The 13,957-nt window shown below is 45.3% G+C and overlaps 1 long non-coding RNA gene across 1 annotated transcript in view; it reads right to left on the bottom strand.

The window, feature by feature from the left end:
- Positions 1-11,919: 11,919 nt before the first annotated feature.
- Positions 11,920-13,957, bottom strand: part of LOC120891443 (uncharacterized) — a 38,180-nt gene continuing 36,142 nt past the window's right edge. Inside the window, exon 7 of the long non-coding RNA XR_005735826.2 lies at positions 11,920-13,857. This is a non-coding gene — a long non-coding RNA (uncharacterized LOC120891443). The remainder of the gene's footprint in view (positions 13,858-13,957) is intronic.

Here is a 13,957-nt window from a genome sequence, read left to right as displayed (position 1 = left end):
TAGCAGGCTACTGTATCAAGTATCAATAAGAATCGGGAGAAATGGGAACTTATATTCATTGTGGGTGGATTGCAGAACAGTAAAACACTGGAACACAATTTGGAAGTTCATCATAGTGTTAAACAGAGCCCTGTTACACTTACCTGATATATCAAGAGAATCAAAGACCCATCCACGTGGAACCAAGCATGTGAGTTTTGCCCAAATGTCCTTCAACTAATGACTGGATAAGCAAAAAAAAAAAAAGGTTATTTTCTTGGTATTTTAGGTACTGGGCATTTAACCCAGGGCCTCTTATTTGCTAAGCAAGCATTGTCCTATATCCCCAGCCTATTCCTTTGGGGGCAGGATATTGGTCCTGGTGGTGGTGCTGGGAACTGAACCTAGGGCCTTGTGAATGTGAGGCAAGCTCTCCACCCACTGAGCTATATTCCCCAGCCCTAGCCTATTCTGTTTTAAGAAAGAGTTTTATAAGTTGCCAGTGCTGGCCTTGAATTTGGCAATTTTCTTGCCTTATTATAAATGATAGAGAGTGTGCCTGGCAGATCATGGCAACCTTTATGGCCAGCCATTCCTAACATGTTTTTTTTTTTTTTTTTTTAGAGAGAGAGAGAGAGGGGAGAGAGAGAGAGAAATTTTAATATTTTATTTTTTAGTTCTCGGCGGACACAACATCTTTGTTTGGTATGTGGTGCTGGGGATCGAACCCGGGCCGCACGCATGCCAGACGAGCGCGCTACCGCCTGAGCCACATCCCCAGCCCCCCTAACATGTTTTTGAAATGACTGTCAAATGCTTATAGAGTTCTGTTTCTGGTAACATTACACTAGCTATTTTCTATTTTCCCTGGACCAATCTAACTAGTATTAATCTGATTTTTTTTTTTTTCACTTTTCATACTAGAGATCTGCTATACAAGGAGATTTCCAGAACAACATGGACCGCCTTCTGCCAGAGGAATCGCTGGTTATCTGGGGCTGGCACTAGGATGAGTACTTGGCGAGATGGGGTAAGGGCGACAGGAACAAAAACACTCCTGGAGTGTAGAGAGATCCTCTTGAAGTTTGGGAACTGAAGTTAGAAATGTGCCCCTCAACTTTAAGGTCTGTGATGGGAATGAGAAGAGAACACACTATATTCTTTGCCTTCATGCAAGAGGGGCACATCAAGCTTGCCAGTCAGTTTCAGCAGGATCTAAGTAATAATAAGCTCTGTGGGGATTCCAGACCCACTCATTGCTCCACCTTCCACGCTGCAACATAACCACTGCTTAGTGGGTGGGACCATTTGTGGAGTTAGGATAGGACAATGTAGGTGCCCCCACCCACCCCTTTTTTTTCTCCTTGGCACCACACTGGTTATTGAACCCTGGGCGCTCTATCATTGAGCTACATTCCAGTCCTTTTTATTTTTTGAGATAGGGTCTCACTAAGTCGCTGGACTTGAGCTTGCTATCCTCCTGCCTCAGCCTCCGGAGTTGCTGGGATTACAGGGAAAAATTCTACCACCAAACTCAACACGATCAAACTGAACAATCCCTTTTAAAATAACTACTTCCTTTCCCGTTGAGCTCAATCACTCTTTTTCTGGGTTCCCATTGCCTAAAACTGCGTCCAGCATAAACACTCAATACATTTGAAGAATAGATGAACAGACTTAGGCAAGGTGTTCAGAATTTAATAAGCAACAAAATTTCAACCACTTATGCTTTTTTGTTTTCATTTCTTCACTTTACTCATTGTCTGCTGTACATTTTTTCCCCCTAGTGCTGGTGATGGACCTTGCACACATCAGGCAAGCATCCACCATTGAGCGACACCCCCAAACCCAAACGAATGTCTTGAATGCCTCTGTCTGCCAGGTGTTGTTGAGTGTGCTAGGCTCCCTGTCCATGGATCTCATCCTGAGTTCCCAGTTTCCAGTCTCACCAAAACTCATTCTCCTGAAGCGACCCCGTCGTGACCTCCTTTCCTTTATTTTCACTCTGATGAGTGCTTCTCTGTTAATGTGTCGGTCACTGCAGCAGTTGCCCTCTCTACCTCTATTCTCCTGCCCTCACTTTCCATTGCCTTTTTCCTTCTGGATTCTGTCACTACATTGCAGACCCAAGTTTGAATTGCAGTCCACCACTAGCCGAGAGAAGCTGGGCAAGTGCTATAAAGTATGACTGATTCCCCCGAGTAGCAGACACCCCCATTCCTTCCCAATGTCCTCTGCAATGCCCTTCCCTCTTTCTGGTCCACTCCCACCAAGGGACCATGGCATCTGGGAGCTCCCCTGCCCTAGCCACACGGGCCAGCCTCTCTGCTAGCTGTCTTGAGTTCCACTGTCGTCCTCCTCCTGCAATGGAATTCTGTCTACTTAAGATGTAGTCTGTATTCCTATAACCAGGCCACTCCATGAGAATCCCTGTGAAACTTAGTTTGGGGTGGGGGTGGGGCCGCAAGAGAGCAGAGACCTTGGCAGGGAGGAGGGAGGACAAGCAAAAGTATAATATTGAGAAGAGTACCAGAGGAGGTAACTTGGATTTAATCCTACCAAGGAGAGCTGTGAAGATTAGTGTAGGACGCACTCAGGCTCTTCTAAACCAGGGTGGTGATGCTGGGATATTCCTGCCCTACAGCAGACATGGAGGTAGGAAAATTGAACAGTTCCTTCTTTAAATGGTTCAGTAATTTGCCCGAGGTCAGAGAGGGCCTGATGCCAACTGGTGCTCACAACCTTTCTGAATTTTGGTTCTGGTCCATCAAGGGAGAACTGCTTTTTCTTCTTGCCCAGATTGTGGCATGTGTCCCTCAGGAAAGACCATGTGGGATGACATGGCTGCTATGCAGAGTCCTGATGAGAAATAAGTCCTGGATGGACAAAGGACCTCACTGAGTGGCTCCGTGGGAACCCAGACCCACTGGAGCCAGCTTCACAATGGCGGCTCCCCGTGTTGAGAAAGGTGTTGCGTTGCTCAAGGTGTTGGTAATGGGACAACCACCTCACCCGCAGGAGTTCACACAGGAGTGAGTGTTTAATGATGTTGGTTGGATAGACTGAGAACCATCACTGACCCCCTGGTGGCTGCGTCACGGTAGACAAGGGCTTCCTCACTGGTCTCTTAAATGCTGCAAATAATCCAACTCCAAGTTTGAGACAGGAGAATGGCAAGTGCAGGTTTGTCTCAGCGAGATGACTGTCTCAAGAAATAAAAAGGGCTGGGGACATATAGCTCAGTACATTGAACCCTTACGTTCAGTCCCCAATACTGCTTCCTTCCATCTGGTCAGTCCAGTTCTACCAGCGCAATCTGGGACTGCCATAAATGTAGAAATGCCTCTTTCCTCATCCCTGCGCAGTGTTTACCTCATTACAGTTCAATTTTCCCAGTATCTCAGATGGAGGCTTTCCCATCTTTTCCTTTTAAAGATGAGAAAGGTATTTTCAGACAGTTTTAAGTTCCTTCCTTAGGGTTACACAGCCTGGAGGTTGCAGAACCTGACTGTGAATGAAGTTTGGGCTCTTAACTCCAAAGCCCTGGCAAGTTGTTATGGTGCAATTCTGGTTCCACTTTGGGTGGTGACAATCTTCCGTTCTAATGGAGGAGCAGTCTCCATGCAGGATGACTTCAGGCTAAAGCCCAGGTTAGAGGTGACTTAGAGGAGAAGATGGCGACGAACTGGTGTTTGAGGAAGACCTGGAGTCAGCTACGAAAGGAAAGCAGTAAGGGCCTTTATGGCTGAGGGCATGACATGAGTTCAGACTCTGTAGTTTGTTGTGCTGGCTGAGTCCTGACTGGGTGCAAGGGAGACAGTGGCTCTCATGGACCACTAGGCTCATGTCCCAGTGAATCCTGCAAAGCTGGCAACTCCAGGCAAGTAACTTTTACGTGATTCCCTCATTGCCTGGGCCTTGAGGGCCTGTGAAATTGAAGTCAACCCACATAGTGGTGACTGGCTTCTGCCACTCATTTGCCTTGTACCTTGAAGCTAGCCACTCAGAGGCAGAAGTGTCCTTTCTTTCCCTGTTTGCATTTGGCTGGGAGGGTGCACAGACACACCCCAATTGCAACTTCAGAGCAGAGGCTACCCTTAACAGCCTGCTACCATATTTCTTTTCAGCTCTGTTGGGCACAAATAGGTGTCTTGGTTGTGTGGCCATGGGAAGATCCTATTTCAGGATGGTGAAGGGACCTAGCCATGAGTTGATGGCATCTCCCTTTGGGGGGAAAAAAATCCATGGGGCCAGCCAACCTCAGCTCCAAGACCCCCCCCCCCAATCCCCCTTCATTCCGTTTGTATATAGCTCCTTGAATACAAAGTGGATTGGAAGGATTTTCATATTGTCATTGTTAAGCCCTAAGAAAGACTCTGCAGCCCCAATGAGAGTGGAGGGAAGGGAAGCCTGGCCTTAGGGCAGAAGAAAACCCATCAGGAACTCCAAAGGAGACTAGAAGGTGGGAGTTGACCATCCTTGAGATATTCCTAAGTGATAGCCTACGAGATGAGGTCTTAGGCACATATTCATTACTGTGTTCTGACCCAGAGCTAACATTCAGTGTGAGAGGATTGATGAGATTATGGGGTTGGCTCTTGGTTTCAGAAGGTGCTGATGCCTATGATGACTTTAGCTTCTGTCTAACTTTGGTTAACCATTAATGTCCCGCACTAAACATTACATTCTGGTACAGGTTGTCTACCCTGAAAGAACGAACAAGGCTCGTTGTCGGAGGAAATGCCCATTTATTGAGGAACAGCTCTGCATATTTATAGAGCTGGGGGTGGTTTTACAGTTATGACAGTTTAATGGTTGAAGGGTTTGACAGTTGGCATGGGGTGCTTTCTGATTGGTGGGTAAGGATCACGTGAGCCAGCAGGGCTAGTCTGATTGGTGGATAAGGATCATGTGAGCCAGCAGGGCTAGTCTGATTGGTGGGTAAGGATCACGTGAGCTAGCAGGGCTCACCATTGGACTGCTCTTCTCTGGGGATGGGGAAGTTAGTCTTTGGAGCCGGGTGGACTCCTAACACACCCCTTCTCCAGTCCTTGCCTCTGGCCCCACTGTCTGGTTTGCTTTGCCAGTCAGTACTTGTCATGCTTTCTTCGTTTTGCAAATATAGCAGGCACAGAGCAACTCTTCCCAGATCTCTTTATTTGAACAAGAGCCAGGTGGGATTTCTGTTCTCTTACAGAACTGTATCTCATATCTCACTTATTCAATATTATGCTTTATATTAACCTTATCTCATTTTACTATCCAATTGTTAAAATCTTACTTTACATAGTACACGTTAATGGTGTCCATATACCTTTGACTGACTCTTCCACTGGATTAGGAAACCAGTGCCACTAGGCAATTTACATTCATCTTAAGATCAGCATGGTGCTAGATATGCAGATGTTTAGAAAATTTTGTTGAATAATTGAATCCTCACATAGGCACAGAAAAGTTCTGTTTTGAAATATAAATTGGAACAACCATTTTTGCAGAACAATTTGACAAATATGTGCTTCAAATTTAAACTGTTCATATTGTTTGACTGAAAGTTAAGCTATGACCAGCACTCCTACATGAAAGTTTCATTTCCCCTGGTTGCCTTCTAGAATCATCGATGATATTCATCCATATACTGTTTTAGAAATAAAATTCTTTACCTTGTTAGGGTCGGGCAAACATCGGAGGAAGAGGCCACCAAGAGACTTGTCTCATGCAAAAGCAAAGGGTTTATTTGGGGGGGGGGGAGACCAGCATGCTGGGGCTCAGAGTTCTCCTGAGAGAAACTGGAGCCCCAAGTACAGCTTAAGCAGAGTTTTTATACAGTGTTTAAACAGGGAAGTTCATATGGCAGTTAGGGTGGGAGAGTGGGATTGTTACAAAATAACCATTACAGAATAATCATGCGTTTTGTCAGGGGGTGTTGGGTCAGGGTACATTTTGACATAAGTAACTTTTTTTTTTTTTTTTTTTTTTTTTAAAGGAGAGAGTGAGAGAGGAGAGAGAATTTTTTTTTAATATTTATTTTTTAGTTCTCGGCAGACACAACATCTTTGTTGGTATGTGGTGCTGAGGATCGAACCCCGGCCGAACGCATGCCAGGCGAGCGTGCTACCGCTTGAGCCACATCCCCAGCCCAAGTAACTGTTTTTAACATAAGTTTCGGGTTCCAGGAAAACAGAACTTAAACTTATAGAAAAGCAAAACTTAAACTTGTTTAACAGGAGAGAAAAACTTAAATTTAACCTTTACATTCCCCACTCCTTTTTCTGAGTACTTCTAATCCTAGAAGTGATAGATTATTGAGGAGTATCACATTCTGTTTCTGCTAACGGGACATACTGTTGTCTTATTACCATAAGTTTAACTTGTCCAATTTGAGCTTGGAGAAAGGAGACCACACAGTTGAGTATACAGAGTCCCACAGTTAACAATAACATGAGGATTATTAAAGGACCAGCTAGGGCTGATGGGAGTTAGGATTGCTGGTGGTCAAGGGGAGAGTCCATAGCCCTATCCATACAGCGAATACGCAATTTGAAAGGGTTACCAGTCTTTTCCAGTTTTCCAATCGGAGTCTGGAGAGGGAGCAGGCTTGAGATGGGAGGCATGGATCCAGGAAGCGATTCCATCCACTTTTACTGCCTTAGGTGTTATGAGCAGCACTTGATACGGTCCCTTCCAGTGAGGCTCCAGAGATGACACCTGATGCCGCCTTACATAGACAAAGTCTCCCACTTGGTATCGGTATGGGGTTCCTTCGTCTCCAGGTTGGCAGGAAGTGGCCAGCTGTTTCCAGGTATCGTTGGTTTTTTTTTCAAGAGCTTTAAGTCTGTCAAGCAAGGGAGCATGGAAGGAATCATTAAGTCTCAAAGTTGGGGTTAAGTCTCTTTTTGGAGGAGGGGTACCATAGAGGACTTTATAGGGGGTGAGATTACATAAAGAAACAGAGGGAGTATTTTTTGCAGGAAACAGTGCATAAGGTAGGAGCATTGTCCAATCTTTTATGCCGGTCTCTAAGCTTAATTTTGTTAAGGTCTCTTTGATGGTTCTATTCATCCTTTCTACCTGTCCTGAGCTCTGAGGTCTATAAGCACAATGTAATTTCCAATTAATCCCCAGAGTTCAGGCCAATCTCTTGACTTACCTGGGCCACGAACGCCGGTCCATTATTGGACCCTATTACCTTAGGCCAAATCTCGGGAAGATGTCCTCCAGGATCTTCTTGATTACCACCGCTGTTTCCTTTTTTCGTGGGGAAGGCTTCAACCCACCCTGAAAAAGTATCTACAAAAACTAGGAGATACTTCAAGTCCATACCTTGCTGGCTTAATTTCAGTAAAGTCCACTTCCCAGAATTGCCCTGGTCTGGTTCTTCGTAGGCGTTTCCCTGTGGGAAGCTTGGAAGGGTAAGCATTAACCAATTGACAGACCCGGCAGGCTCTCATTACCCGTTCGGCTATTTCTTCTCGTTGTGTGTCGGTCAGCGGAAATTTCTGCTCTTGATCCTTCAGGAATGCCTGTAGTTTCTTTGAACCTAGGTGAGTGAGTTGATGCCCAGTGGAGTCAAGGAGTCCAGTGTCAGTTTCCTGAGGTGATAAGTTGCCTGGGTACTCCGACGCAGTCAAATCTCCTGACTGTTGTTCCCCCGGTGAGGAAAGTGTTAACATGATTACTCCGTTGAGAGCTGCCAATTTAGCTTCCTCATCTGCCCTTCTGTTTCTAACCGCCAGGGGATCATTTCCCTTTTGGTGCCCTGGGCAGTGTACTATAGCTAATTCTTTGGGGTTTTGCACTGCTGAGAGAAGGCGGAGAATCTCATCTTTGTTTTTTATTTCTTTTCCAGCTGAAGTTAATAGTCCCCTTTGCTGATAAATAGCCCCGTGTATATGGGCGGTAGCAAATGCATAACGGCTATCAGTATATATGGTGGCCTTTTTGCCTGCTGCTGGTTCTAATGCCTTCGTAAGGGCGATCAGCTCTGCCTTTTGAGCAGATGTCCCTTCTGGGAGACCAGAGGACCAGATGACTTTAGTCCTGCTAACTATTGTTGCCCCAGCTCGTTGCTTACCGTCCTGGAGGAAGCTGCTGCCGTCCATGAACCACACGACTTCAGGATGGGGCAGTGGCTGATCCTTTAGATCCTGTCGTATACTGGTCTCTTCTGCCAGTATATGTTGACAGTCATGAATGACAGGCTCTGACGATTCTTCAGGTAGGAGCGTAGCTGGGTTAAGTGGGGCTGGGGGTCCCAGTGTTATTCTGTTTTTGTCAAGCAACAGGCTCTGGTAGTGAGTTATTCTAGAGTGTGATAGCCATCTGTCTGGAGGCTGACGAATGATGTTCTCCAGGGCATGAGGGGCTATAATGGTTAGCTTTTGCCCCAGCGTTAATTTATCAGCATCTTTTATTAGAAGGGCCGCTGCTGCTATAGCTTTTAGGCAATGGGGCCACCCGCTAGCCATTGGATCTGGCCTTTTGGACAGGTAGGCTACAGGTCTCTTCCAGGGCCCTAAAGTCTGAGTGAGCACTCCTTGTGCTATTCCTTTCTTCTCTTCAATGTAAAGAGTAAAGGGTTTTTCTACGTTTGGAAGTGCCAGTGCTGGAGCTGAAAGCAGTGCCTTTTTAATGTCATCAAAAGCTTGCTGATGTTTGGGGGTCCATTGGAATTGGGTGTCTGCCTTTAACAGTGGGTATAAAGGAGCGGCTAGGGATGTAAACCCAGGAATCCATAATCTACAAAAGCCAGCAGTCCCGAGAAACTCTCTAAGTTGCCTCCTATTAGATGGGGGCGGTATCTGCACAACAGTCTGTTTTCTGGGCCCCGTGAGCCATCTTTTGCCATCTCTTAGGGAATAGCCCAGGAAGATAACTTCCTGTTGGCCGATTTTAGCCTTTTTGGCTGAAGCTCTATATCCAAGCCGTGCAAGCTCGGATAATAGTGCTTGTGTCCCAGACACACAGTTCTCCTTGGTGTCAGCTGCCAGAAGCAGGTCCTCCACATATTGAAGCAAGGTGACCTCTGGGTGTGTAGTCCTGAAGTTATTGAGGTCCCTATGGAGGACTTCATCAAAGAGAGTGGGGGAGTTTTTGAACCCCTGTGGGAGTCTAATCCAGGTTAGCTGGCCAGATGTTCTTGTTTCTGGATCCACCCACTCGAAGGCAAACAGTAGCTGGCTGTCCTTATGTAAAGGCAAACAAAAGAAGGCATCTTTCAAGTCCAAGACAGTATACCATTTTCGCTCAGGATTTAGAGTACTGAGCAGATTATATGGATTAGGTACTGTGGGGTGAATGTCCTGTACTCTGTTGCTGACCTCCCTTAAGTCCTGCACAGGGCGATAGTCTCCTCCTGGTTTCTTCACTGGTAGCAGAGGAGTGTTCCAGGCCGATTGACAGGGTCTTAGGACCCCCAGAGCCAAGTATTTTTGAATATGAGGCCTTATTCCATTTTTAGCTTTTTTTTGCTTGAGGATATTGTTGAATATTGATTGGGGAGGCAGAGGTTTTTAATTCCACTATTATTGGAGGCTGTTTGACTGCTAAGCCTAGTCCAGTAGTTTCTGCCCAGGCATTGGGGTAATCTTTTATCCATTTCTGGGGTAGTTTGCCCGTTTGATCAGTCTTAGAGGGCGTGAAGAGTTGATGTTCATCATCTACTGACATAGTTAAAGCTGTGACTATGGGAGTCTTCACTGAAGGGTTTAGAAATTTCACTTGGGGACCATCAAGGTTAAAGGTTATTCTGGCCCAAAGTTTGGTGAGCAGATCTCTGTCCATCAATGGGGCTGGACATTCTGGGATTACTAAGAAAGAGTGATGAACTTTTCCCTTCCTCAAGTCCGTAGTCCTCTTAGTTGTCCAGGCCCGATATTTATTGCTATTAGCCCCTTGAACTAGTGACCTCTTGTTTGACAAGGGGCCCAATGGAGTTTTAAGGGCTGAGCATACTGCTCCTGTGTCCAGTTCAAAGTTTACTGGGGTCCCCTCCACTTCAAAAGTTACCCTGAGCTCGGGGAGAGGATCTGAGCCCCGATTCCCTTAATCATCTTCCAGGGTCAGGATGGCTGGCTGACGTGACTGTTTCTTTTTAGGGCATTCTCTGGCCCAGTGTCCCTTCTCCTTACAGTAAGCACATTGATCTAAAGCCAGGGGCAATTTTTGGCGTGGGCCTAGGTACCGTCATATCTTGTAGTCCATCTAAACGTTGTAGCTTTTTTCTTAATATCTAGGGCAGCCTGCCCGATGAAGGCCAGTGCAACAGATGCTTTTTGGTCCTCTGCCTGAGGATCAAAAGGAGTATATCTCCTATATACTTCCATAATTCTCTCTAGAAACATTGAGGGAGACTCATTAGGCCCTTGGATAATCTCTCTTACCTTGGCCAAATTAGTTGGCCGTCTGGCGGCCGCTCAGAGACCCGCTATTAGAGCCCGGCGATAAGTGGACAGATGCTCCCTACCTTCGAGGGTGTTGGGATCCCAGTTGGGTCTGTTCAGGGGAAAGGCAGCTTCAATTAGATTGGGAAGTTGGGTTGGTCGTCCATCTGGTCCAAGAATATTTTTCCTGGCTTCCAGGAGGATCCTTTCTTGTTCCTCAGTTGTGAAGAGGGTCCCTAGAAGCTGTTGGCAATCGTCCCAGGTAGGCTGGTGTGAAAACATCAGTGACTCTATTAAACTTGTGAGTCGGGTGGGATCTTTAGAAAAAGGGGGATTATTATTTTAACAGTTATATAGATCAGAAGAGAAGGGCCAATATTGGTAAGCTTGTATTTCTCCCCCTTGCCCATCATCAATCATTGGCCCATAGGGGCGGAGGGGGAGCATCACGGGAGCATCAGGATTCTTAATTATTCGCTGTCGGCGGGTTCCCCCTGCTGGCCCAATTTTCTCCGATAGAGGAGGAGTTGGGTTTATTGCAAGGGAGTCATCTGGAGCCGTTTCTTCCACCGAAGGGATTGGATCGGTTTCAGGGGAATTGTCTATAGGACGTTGAGGGTTGAGGGGCAAGGGATATGGGGGTGGAAGAGGGGAATCTAGTAAGGTTAGATCTTGGGATTCAGGGAGGATGGAGGGAAGAAGGGGAGGAGGAGGGGAAGGAGCGGAGGGTTTGAGGGACAGAATGGTGGGGGTAGAGGTGGAGGCAGGTGCAAGAAAAGGTTTCACCCATGAAGAGGGAGATTCATAGAGGTCCTGCCAAGTAAGAATATATGGCTGTTGATCTGGATGACCATGTGGTCCCGGCTGGAAGACAATATCTCTGACTTTTTGGATTAGAGGGAGGTGGAAGGATCCTTCTGGAGGCCATCCGACTCCGAGAGTGGGCCATTCTGATGTACAGAGAGTCTGTCAGCTCCGGCGTTTCACTGAAAAAGAAAGATTCTGGGCCCTTGAGCGGACTTTAGTCCAATGATCAAGGGTCAAAGACAGGGGAGTTGAGGTACCTTGTCCCATAATGAGAGATATGCAAACAGTAAAAGTAATGACGCAGACAATAAAGACAAACAATAGACGTCCACCACAAGTTTGAAACAGAAACCAAAACTGAGTAGCTGGCAGAACCTGACGGGCTGGCAACAGAGTCACTGAGTCTGAATCAGTGGCAAAATACACCTGAGCTGAGGGCTCTTCCGTCCCTCGCATCGGGGGCACTTCCGTCCCTCGATTTCCTGAGTCCACCAAGGCATCCCTTGGGGACATGGTCTGTGGCTTCTGGACACTTCTGTCCACCACTGCTGGGGAGAACTTATGCTCTCTGCTGACAGCCACCTTGCCAAGCCCCAAAACTGAAAGTCCTGAGCGATCGCAACGAAGAAAACAAAATCAAAACAAAAAGGAGGCGCCTTACTTACCCCGAGAGACGTCCGCTGCTGCCGGATCCCGGACGAGCCCCCAAATGTTAGGGTCGGGCAAACGTCGGAGGAAGAGACCACCAAGAGACTTGTCTCATACAAAAGCAAAGGGTTTATTTGGGGGGGAGGGGACCAGCATGCTGGGGCTCAGAGTTCTCCTGAGAGAAACTGGAGCCCCAAGTACAGCTTAAGCAGAGTTTTTATACAGTGTTTAAACAGGGAAGTTCATATGGCAGTTAGGGTGCGAGAGTGGGATTGTTAAAAAATAACCATTACAGAATAATCATGCGTTTTGTCAGGGGGTGTTGGGTCAGGGTACATTTTGACATAAGTAATTGTTTTTAACATACGTTTTGGGTTCCAGGAAAACAGAACTTAAACTTACAGAAAAGCAAAACTTAAACTTAATAGGAGAGAAAAACTTAAATTTAACCTTTACAACCTTTTCTCTATTTTAAAAAAAAAAGGCATCAATCAAGAAGCCTGATGACAATATGTAGATGGTCTCATTAAAATTTCTTTAAGCTCTTTCTTAGTACCCTGATGTTTTAATAAAGAAAAAGACTGAATAACATTTAATTGAAAAAATGTTTTATTAAACTCTATACATGATTCTTTAAGGGAAATGCTTCAATTTTAGAGTAATTCCAGTTGGCAGAACACTTTTTTGAATTTTGCACTATTTAGTAAAATGGCAGAGTTCCTGTACCAAGGCTATGTACTATTTTTAGTGTTCCATGTGACAAAGTGAGAGGCCTGTAGTACTTAAAGTTGTTGGGTCATCGTAAGCTGAAGTAGCACCTGTTTCATGGATTTATTTGGTCTAGTTTAACTTCTGAAAAGAGATGCTATCTTTGAACTTTAAGGCAAAAATTTAAATTCCTTTTTAATGAAATCAGTTTCCTAAATAATGGTTAATGCAAATTGGGAAATGCTACTGTACCTGCTGCCATCTGCTGGCAGGTTTTATTTTTCTAAATAGCAATTTTCAAGATGTGATATGGCTCATAGACCCCTGGTGAGGGTAGGAGGTGGTAGGTCTTTGCCACTCTTTCCAGGGGATCTGATATCAAATTAATATTCATACTGACACTATAACTTTGTTCTTCACTCTTTGTATTTGTTCTGAGGATGCAAAAGCAGTTGCAGGCAAAAACTACTGGGATCTTTGGACAAATTAATACAGTGCCTTCAAATTGTACTCAAAAATGTTAACTCTTTTGTTGCTCTGTTCTCCTAGTACCAATTTTACTTAATAATCTTAGTAAAAACTAAAACTTGTCATCTCTAACCTTGAATTCTTATGGAATTTCATTTTACATGAAATAACCACAATTTTATTCAATAGATATTGAAAAATCAATGAAGCAAGCTTGTCATTTTAAGTGAAACCATTGACTATTGCCAATGATAAAAACTTAGCATTCACCGGGCATGTTGGCACATGCCTGTAATCCCAGTGGTTTGGGAGGCTGAAGACAGGAGAATCGCCAGTTCAAAGCCAGCTTCAGCAAAAAGTGAGGTGCTGAGCAACTCAGTGAGACCCAGTCTCTACTGAGGATGTAGTTCAGTGGTTAAGCATCCCTGGGTTCAATCCTTGGTTAACAACAACAACAAAACAAAACCCACTGAGCTTTCAAGCAAAAATTACAATCTTGGAGAATTTGCGTCTATTAGTATGAATATAATAATTTTTGAGTAAGAGTTTTCTGTGTCAGTGGTGATATTGCTCAATGTGATGTGATACAGGATTGTAGCCCATAAAGATGTCCCATGTTCTTATCTCCAGAACCTGTGAATGTGCTGCTTTACATTCAAAAGGAACTTTGCAGAAATTACTAAATTAAGGACTTTGAGAAAGGGAGATCATCCTGGATGATCTGGGAGAGCCAGATGTCACTCACAGGGGTTTTTATAAAATGAAGGTAGGCAATGGAACATTTTGACGCCAGGGGCGAGAAGAAGGTGCAGTGCTGACGGAATCTGGAAGAGCCCACAGACTGTGGAAGGTTGGTGGTCTCAGCAAGCTGGAAAATGCATGGAAACAGATGTTGTTTAATCCTCTGAGTTTGTGGCCATTTGTTACAGCAGTAACAGAAAACTATACAGTGAGATTTTGACTTTGTG

Source organism: Ictidomys tridecemlineatus, chromosome 2, assembly GCF_052094955.1.
Source record: "Ictidomys tridecemlineatus isolate mIctTri1 chromosome 2, mIctTri1.hap1, whole genome shotgun sequence".
In the NCBI taxonomy this organism is placed as follows: Eukaryota; Metazoa; Chordata; class Mammalia; order Rodentia; family Sciuridae; genus Ictidomys; species Ictidomys tridecemlineatus.
This window is presented reverse-complemented; position numbering and strand designations above follow the sequence as displayed.